Source organism: Ictidomys tridecemlineatus, chromosome 11 (assembly GCF_052094955.1).
Source record: "Ictidomys tridecemlineatus isolate mIctTri1 chromosome 11, mIctTri1.hap1, whole genome shotgun sequence".
NCBI lineage: Eukaryota > Metazoa > Chordata > Mammalia > Rodentia > Sciuridae > Ictidomys > Ictidomys tridecemlineatus.
In genome coordinates this window covers 42,408,771-42,416,618 of record NC_135487.1, presented here as the reverse complement: position 1 = coordinate 42,416,618, position 7,848 = coordinate 42,408,771, and positions in this window count along the sequence as shown.

Below are 7,848 nucleotides of genomic sequence, written 5' to 3'. Positions count from 1 at the left end.
GAGAAAACTAGATTCAGCAGTGTGAGATGATTTAATGATTCAAAATCCATCAAATTGTAATACCACCTATTTACATGCCAATCAACCAGAATCTACTGTGTAAAATTTTTCCCGGAGAAGATAAATCTTATCTTAATGTGATTGAGAGATTTTATCAAATTATAAGGTGATAAGCAAATATTCCACGACTTTTTTTTAAAGTATTCAGCTTAAACAATCCTATGAGGCTGGTTATCATCATCACTATTTCACAGATGAGAAATCGAAGCTAAAAGAGTTTAAATGTCTTATCCAGAGTCATGTATTTGGCAGACTGCTAAGTGGTAACTGGATTTCTGACTCCTAGTCCTGTCCCCCTTTCTCTATACTCTGAGAGGGATGGCTTTTTCTGAAAAAGAAAAAAAAAGAGAGAGAGAGAAATGGTGCACCAGAGAAACTTTAGTCTGCAAAGGATCCTGGCCAATAGGCCACAGTTGTGGCTTTGAAAAGGCAGGAGCAAAAGAAGAGTTGATGGAGACACCAGACGTGAAAGGGTCATAAGTTCTGGGCTTTCCAATAATAAGCCATTCTCCTCCAGATGATTTTAATAATCTCCAGCACATGTGTTCTAACCCCTTGATGCTGTACAATATGTGTAACCAAATAAAAGATCTCTCCAGATTTGGAGATTTACTGTTTGTGATGGGAAAAGGCCAACCAGATGACATCATTTATATTCCAAATATGAGCTGCTGCCAAGCCTGGTGATGTTAAGCTGGAGAAATTGATCCTCGACATTATTCTATGAAGGAAAAGAGGAAAAAAAGGTCTTGGCCTAGATGGTGTCCTTTTAAAAAAATTTATGTGAATATGAAGTCTGGTTTAATAAACTTCTATTTTATCCAGGAATGCTTATGTCCAATGTGTGGGTTGTTTAGACACATGATTACTTACATGTAACTGAATTTACCAGGCTTGGGGCATGAGAGTTACTGTTCCTTGTTGATGTTGAGAGAGTAATTGGTGGGGTTTGGTCTGAAGCACATCTGCTCTTTAATAGTAAGTTCACAAGGTATCAGGGATGTACCCTCTTATTCAAAAACAAAGGTGCCCAGTTGGTAATCATGGAGTTCGGAAGACTCTGCATCCATCCTTCAATCCATTCCCTCAACTTCTTCCTTCCTAACACAGCCATGATTTCCTTTAGGTATCCATATCCTGCAAAATCACAAGAGACAGGGAAATTTGATACTATTTCCGTTCCAAAGGCAGATCTTGATCAATCTAAGCCAATAGATGCACGACACACCCCACCATGACCAGCAAGCCAGAGTGACTTGTGAGGATCATGAGACAAAAGATAGGTCTTACGTTCCATGCTGGAGGAAAAGGTTTTTCTTCTTTTTCCAGTGGATAATGAAGAAGTAGATAGCCCCAGCTGTGATTGACATCCATTTTACAGTGTCAAGGGAGCCTGGACTTAGGGTGAGGCTGATGCTGAGGATGGCTGAATAGAAAGATGGGAAGAGGTGAGGAGGTGCTTGCTCCCATCACTAGGACTCTGTGCCATGTTCCCCTGTCCCCTGTTGTGTAGATATCACATTTCCTGAATATCAAGTCACTTTAAAAAGTTTCTATTGCTTACAGCTGAAAGCATTCTATCTGTTGGAAGTGGTAACAAAATGTACTTCCTGAGGGTTCCATCAGTTTCTTGAACCACACCCTACAGGACAAGGGTTTTAAATTTGTGTTGAGTAGCTGAATATGTGCAACTGCCACCATACTCAGAGGGATTTTCTAAAACAAAAGCGACTCACAACACTCCCTGCTTCTTGATCTAGCCCCTATCAGCATTCCAGCCTCATCTGCAGTTATACTCACCAGCTTTTCTTCCATCTTCCTGTCTTTGGGATGTGCCATGCTTCCTCTCACTTTGGACCTGGCCTGTGCTTTTGCACTGCTGGTGACAATCCCTGCTTTACCACCACCTCCTTCTCCCACTCACTCTCCATCGAGTCTTGCTTTCGGCATCTCTTTGCCCTGGAAGATTTGCCATCTTTGGCCCTCCCCATCTTTCGTGGCACTCTGTTCATCTACCAGAGCCCTTTTCACACTATATGGAAACACCTGGTCATCTCATGTTGGACTGTTGGTCTAATAGGAGCAGGAAACTTCTATTCTGTTTACAGTTTTGTCCCCAGGGCTTAACACATAGTGGGTATTACATAAAATGTTTGTTGAAAGACCCCTGAATGAATCACCTAAAGCTATTGAAATATTCCCCATTGCTTAGTGCCTGGACACTTTAGAATAGCTGTCAACGATCTGGCCCTGACTTGCTGTCCAGACTCCTCTCTCGTTATTTACCCCAAATTTCTTACTTGAAGTTCACTGAATGTCCTTCTGCTGTTTCAGGTTTCAATACCCATGATGAGCATCTTGCTACTTCCTCATCTAGCCACTGTTGTGTAGTTCTACTTCATAATGTTGGGAGGTGGCTGTGAATCATGAAATGAATATAAATGGGTTTGAATTCCTTTCAGCATCTTCTCGTCTTGGGCAGCACACTTAAACTCATGTCTAAAAGGTGGAGGAAAAAAAAAAACTATATCCCCCAGGGCTGTTGTGGGTATATGTGAAGAAATGAATAAGAAACTATCTGGCCCAAAGTTCCCAGCATAAGTTGTTGGAATCAACCCCTTTGATGAGTCATTGTTGAACTCTGCCTTCTGTTCTCAGAACGAGCCACCAATTTAATTCTAAATTATTGCTTTGAAAAAGTAACATCGAAGAATAAGAATCGAGCATCAATCTTGACTTCAGACAAAAAAAAAAATGTCTCTCAGAAAGAATACAGTGGCTTTGCTGAGTCTCTGCTCTTTTAAGTTCGGAGAGTTTTGGGTTAGCAAAAGTGCTGTTTGGGGTTAGTGGGAGTACTTTTGGGGAAGTTATTTGGTTTGGCTAAAATGGTTACTTAGTTATGGCTGAACCTGCAATTTCCAGGAAGTAACTGAGTTCCCACAGCTTCAATAACAATTGTAGAGCCCATAGGGCAATCCTTCAAGTCCTGATGAGAGCACTGTGGCAGGTGTTTAGTGGTGCTTTTAAAATGCTGCTGGGCAAGAGCTGAAGTGCTGGGTGGAAGCCCATAGAAAGCTTTCCTGACTCTGGGGGAGAGATATTCTCTAAGTTTGCAGAAGGAGCTGGGCTGACTGTGCTTGCACTGCTTCCCATATTCCTGCGTTCCATTCCTGGACCAAGCTCCTGCTTTCTATGCTTGACTTCTGCTCTGTGTTTTGGGGCAACCAGCTTTGTCTAGAGATATCTTCGAAGGTAAAGGAGGGGAGGGAGAAACCTTCCAGAAAATGGTGCAGAAATGGATGCTGTCACTGAAAGGACTTTTCCTTTCAATTAAATGTCATCCTTGTTGAAAAGCATGCTCGTTGGAACCAGAGGGCTGGATTTGAATGTTGGCTCATTCAATGATTATTTTTATGATTTGGGGAATGCAAACCTTTTTGAAGCTCAGCTTTCTCATCTATAAAATGGGGATTATATCTGTCTTGCAGAGTTTTTTATGGTAATGGAATGAGAGGTCCTTGATGCAAAAATCTAACAAAATGCAGATAGCTTAGCAGGTGTTCAACAAAGGTGACTCAATTGCTAATCTTTCATCATTGTTAGAAAGTATATATTTGTTAGATATTGGCTTTGATCATTGTGGCATGTGGTGGGAGGGGCAGCTCCATTTAGATCAGATTTAGAAGGCACAACAGAGAACAAATATCATATATATAATATAATATATAATACAAACAAATATAATATATATAATACAAACATTTTCAGAAACTCATATTTTGGCCTGCTGAAAGCTTTTTCCATGAGAATGTGCTCCTACATAATGTTTTAATGTCAAGATCTAGAGCACATCCCTCACTGTGGATGAGGAGAAGCAGAGGGAGGATGAGAGGACTGATGCATTCTCCATGGATTGAGGAATGAGAGTGGGTTTTCATAGAAACAAGGATTAGATGGTAGAGAGAATGGAGGTCAAATTGGACATGGGAGCAGTAATGATACCCTGAGTTTCAACTTCCCATCAGTAAAATAAAAAGGTGAGATGAGATATTTCCAAACGGTGGACTACCAAGTTATTTATGTTCTCTTCATGAGATCAAAGGTTAAAGGAGATAAGAGAAAAAAAATACAGCAGGGAGAAGATGAAATACCATCACTGCTAGGAGCAGGAAGGAGCAGAGCAAACAGCAATATTTTGTGTCTGGGGTCCATAGACTTGCATTCATAGTTAAGTTTCCTTCCGACACTTTTCTTTCCTTTCTCCTCCATATCCTGTTCCTTCTTCTTTCCGCTTTTTTTTCCCCTTTTTAAATTAAGAGTCAACAAATAAGGAAGCTTTTGAAAAGAATGAACCCAACACAGCAAACATTGCTGGAACAGCTTCGAGCAGTTATACCTAATGCTAGGGACGTGGGGATGACTAGAACCTGGTCAGTGGTAACCTACTGTCTAGTGGGAGAGACAGAGACTATGCAATGCAGTGAGTTCTGTGATGCAGGAAGCCCAGGGACCTCTGAGGGAGCCGCCCTGGTGGCAGATGTCAGGCAAGCCCTCCCTAAGATGGCACATATTCTGAGGCTCGAAGGTCTAAGAGTCAGCCCTTCAAGGAGAGTTGAAGGGCAGTGTACCTGTTCAGAGCACAGGCCCTAGAAACCCTGCCGTATTCCATTGAAATGCTCTTGGGACAGAAACATGGAAATCATTCCAAACCGTTGACTTGGGTGGGTTTATTTTGGATGTGCTCATCGCTAAGTACATATTTTTCTAGGATTTGTGAGGAGATGAATTTCCATGTGTGCTGTGCTTCGGCATGTCTCCTCGGGGTGTTTATTTACTGTGCTTTATTCCTTAACCTAGCAGGACGTCACAGCTGGAGGCAGCTGGTGGTAAATAAATAGCTTCCATTACCCAATCCCATCACCATCCTCTGTTCTGTTTTGAAAACAGTCGCAGCCCATAGGTCCTCTGCCCTCAAACCCACGGCAGGGTCTAAACCCTGGGGGTCGGCAGGAGTGTTTCCTCTTCAAGATGAAATGGAGATAGATGTAAAGGGCAAGTTAAATAAAAGGGCACCACGGCATTCAGAGAGTCCTTCCTAGGAAAACCTCATCAATCATATGACCCTGATACCCCCCCCCCCAAAAAAAAAGAAAAAGACACAAACAAACATAAACAAATCAAACTTTTCATAAGTCTATCCTGAAGGGGATTTGGGAGTAATTTGATTAAATTACAGTTAGGATGAGACTTTCTTAGGTGTCCTTTGCATATTTTACGTCATTTGATGATTTTCTGTTCAGTTTGTCAAACCGATAATGAATGCATGCAGAGTATGCACCCAGCTTCTATTTATCTGAATGCTAGTATAGGAGAAATTCTATCATAGACTCACAATTTAACACAACTTCATCATTCCCAAAACATCAACACAGTAAGGGAGGTGGAGGCTCACCCACAGTTCCTTAATGCAGTAGAATTACCTGTTCGGTTATATACAAATACAACCGGAGACCTGCTCCTCCTCCTTCATCTGAGAGGAGGGGTCTCTGGCATGCAGGATGGGGACAGACTCACTCAGATGGTTCTTTGAGGAGAGTGAGAAAAGCCTTATGTTCCTGATTTAGCAAACTCCAAGGGAGCTCTAAAAAGGGGGGCTGAAAATATACATTTGAAGGTGGACACCATATTTATTCAATGAAATACTGAGTATTTGTAAAGGGTCAAAGTTATTTGTCCAAAAAAGTAAATCTTTGAATAATTGTAGTTTTCCTCTAACTATACCTTTCTTCCTAAGTTACTTGGCCTGTAGTAGAGTTGTTACAGGAGTGCTTATACGCTCTATCACTAGGCACTTTCTTTTTTAAGTATTTACCGACTTATACACAGGCGGCACAAAATAGAACTTATGAAATGTTAGCTTCCTCCCCTGCCCCAGCTTTCTTCCTTTTCTGGCTGTGGAACTAGAATGGATGAAGAGTCCATAAAAATGGATAGAGGGTGATTAATGTGTAATGTTTGGTATTTTCTCTTCATTCAGGCCAAAGGGATTAGAAGATCAGCTTTGCAATTCTAAAGGCTTTGAGGTCATAGAACACCACACGACAGAGTCATAAAAGCTCATCTCAGATTTTTCTTTCCTTCCAAGCGCTAAGAGCATGACAAGAATCCTTATAAATACATCTGGCAGGAGTCATGGGTGGCAACCTGCTGACCCTGTTGCCACCCTGTTCCTCTTCTTGCTACCTCTATGTGGCTTCTCCCCTGCCTTATGTGTTCAGTCCTGCCTTCTACATGGGAGAAAAATCACAGCCACTCCATTTCTTTTTCTTTGTCCATAAATTGGAAATAGCAATTCCTACTTTTGGGGAGAAGAGACTATGAAGATTAAATCAGATAATGATGCATGTACTTCTTGATACTGAACAGATTTTCAACAGGGTCATTCTTGGTCTGTCTCCCTTACCCTAAAGTTCAATACTCAAAGCTGTTGACTTTGGGGGTAATATAAAGTGCTCTAGTTAAGTGTACATATTGATTAAATTTCTTCAAATCAGCTTACTTGATAATTCTGCAGTGAGAGTATGCTTCATTTTTAGATTTGGTCTTAAAAAAATCTTTATTCTTAAGAAGAAAACTTCACTTTGTTCTCAAATAAGAACCTGTGGGTCCCCCTCAATTTACTGACCTGATCTGGTTGATGTCTTGCTCTCTGCTGTTTGGGAATGGGCTCCACGTTGCCTGTAGCCTAACCACCCTGCCAGACAATGGTATGGTATAGTCTGACTGCCTCCTCAGTGGCCATTACTAATGGTCCTGGCTAGCACAGTTGACAGTTGTGCTCTCCTTGAGCTCAAACGAGACTGGATCAAATCCTGGCTTCCTGCATCTCCCAGTATACCTGTATCTCAGATATTCCTTGACATTTCCAGCTCTCTTCTCTCATGCATTACCTAAGTACTTCTCGCTTTTGTGTCTGTTCTGCATCATGTTGACCCTTTGCTTTGATTTCTATACCAAAGCAGTTGGGAAAACTCATATTTGTGGCACATTAACTGAAGATTGAGAGAGGATTCAGAAAAAAGGAATTCAAATTGCAGCAGTACAAACCCCCTCAAATTTATCATGAGGTTTTGGTTGGTCAAGTCATTGCTTAGCAAATATCCACTTCCTATCACTCTCCATCAGAGGAGTTTCCCTCACCATTCCACTGATAAAGGACTCCATCATGTGAATTGCCTGGCCAGATGAATGTTATCAGAGAGAACACAGCAGAGGTAGGAAAAGTGGGTTGAGATAGGCTCCAGCCTTCACAATTCTGCTATTGCAAAGAGAAAAATGATATTTTGTAACAAATATCCCATTTGTTACAAAAGGATGAGAGCCTTGTGTCATAATCCAGGAACAAGCACATAGCCTAGAACCATTCCCAGCTTAAATTAGCCAGCTTTAGACTGGCCCACAAATGTGTGACAAGGAATAATAGCTTATTATCATTTTGAGTTTGGGGGTTGTTTTGCAGCAATATCTGACTGATACAAGGACTCATTGTTCTTAAAAATCTCTTGACAACATTGGCACTGGGGAGCATCCACTTTAATCTTCCTCACCTACAGTGGCTTAGTCTCACATCTTCACTATCTGCTCCCATTTCCCCTCTTTCTTACCAACCTTCTCTTTCAGGCATCTCCAAACACCTATTAATTTTGGACGCAGCACATGTTATTTCTCTTTTCATGCCTTGGCTTCTGCCTCTGCATACCACAGAGTGGTACTTTCATTTCAAACAGC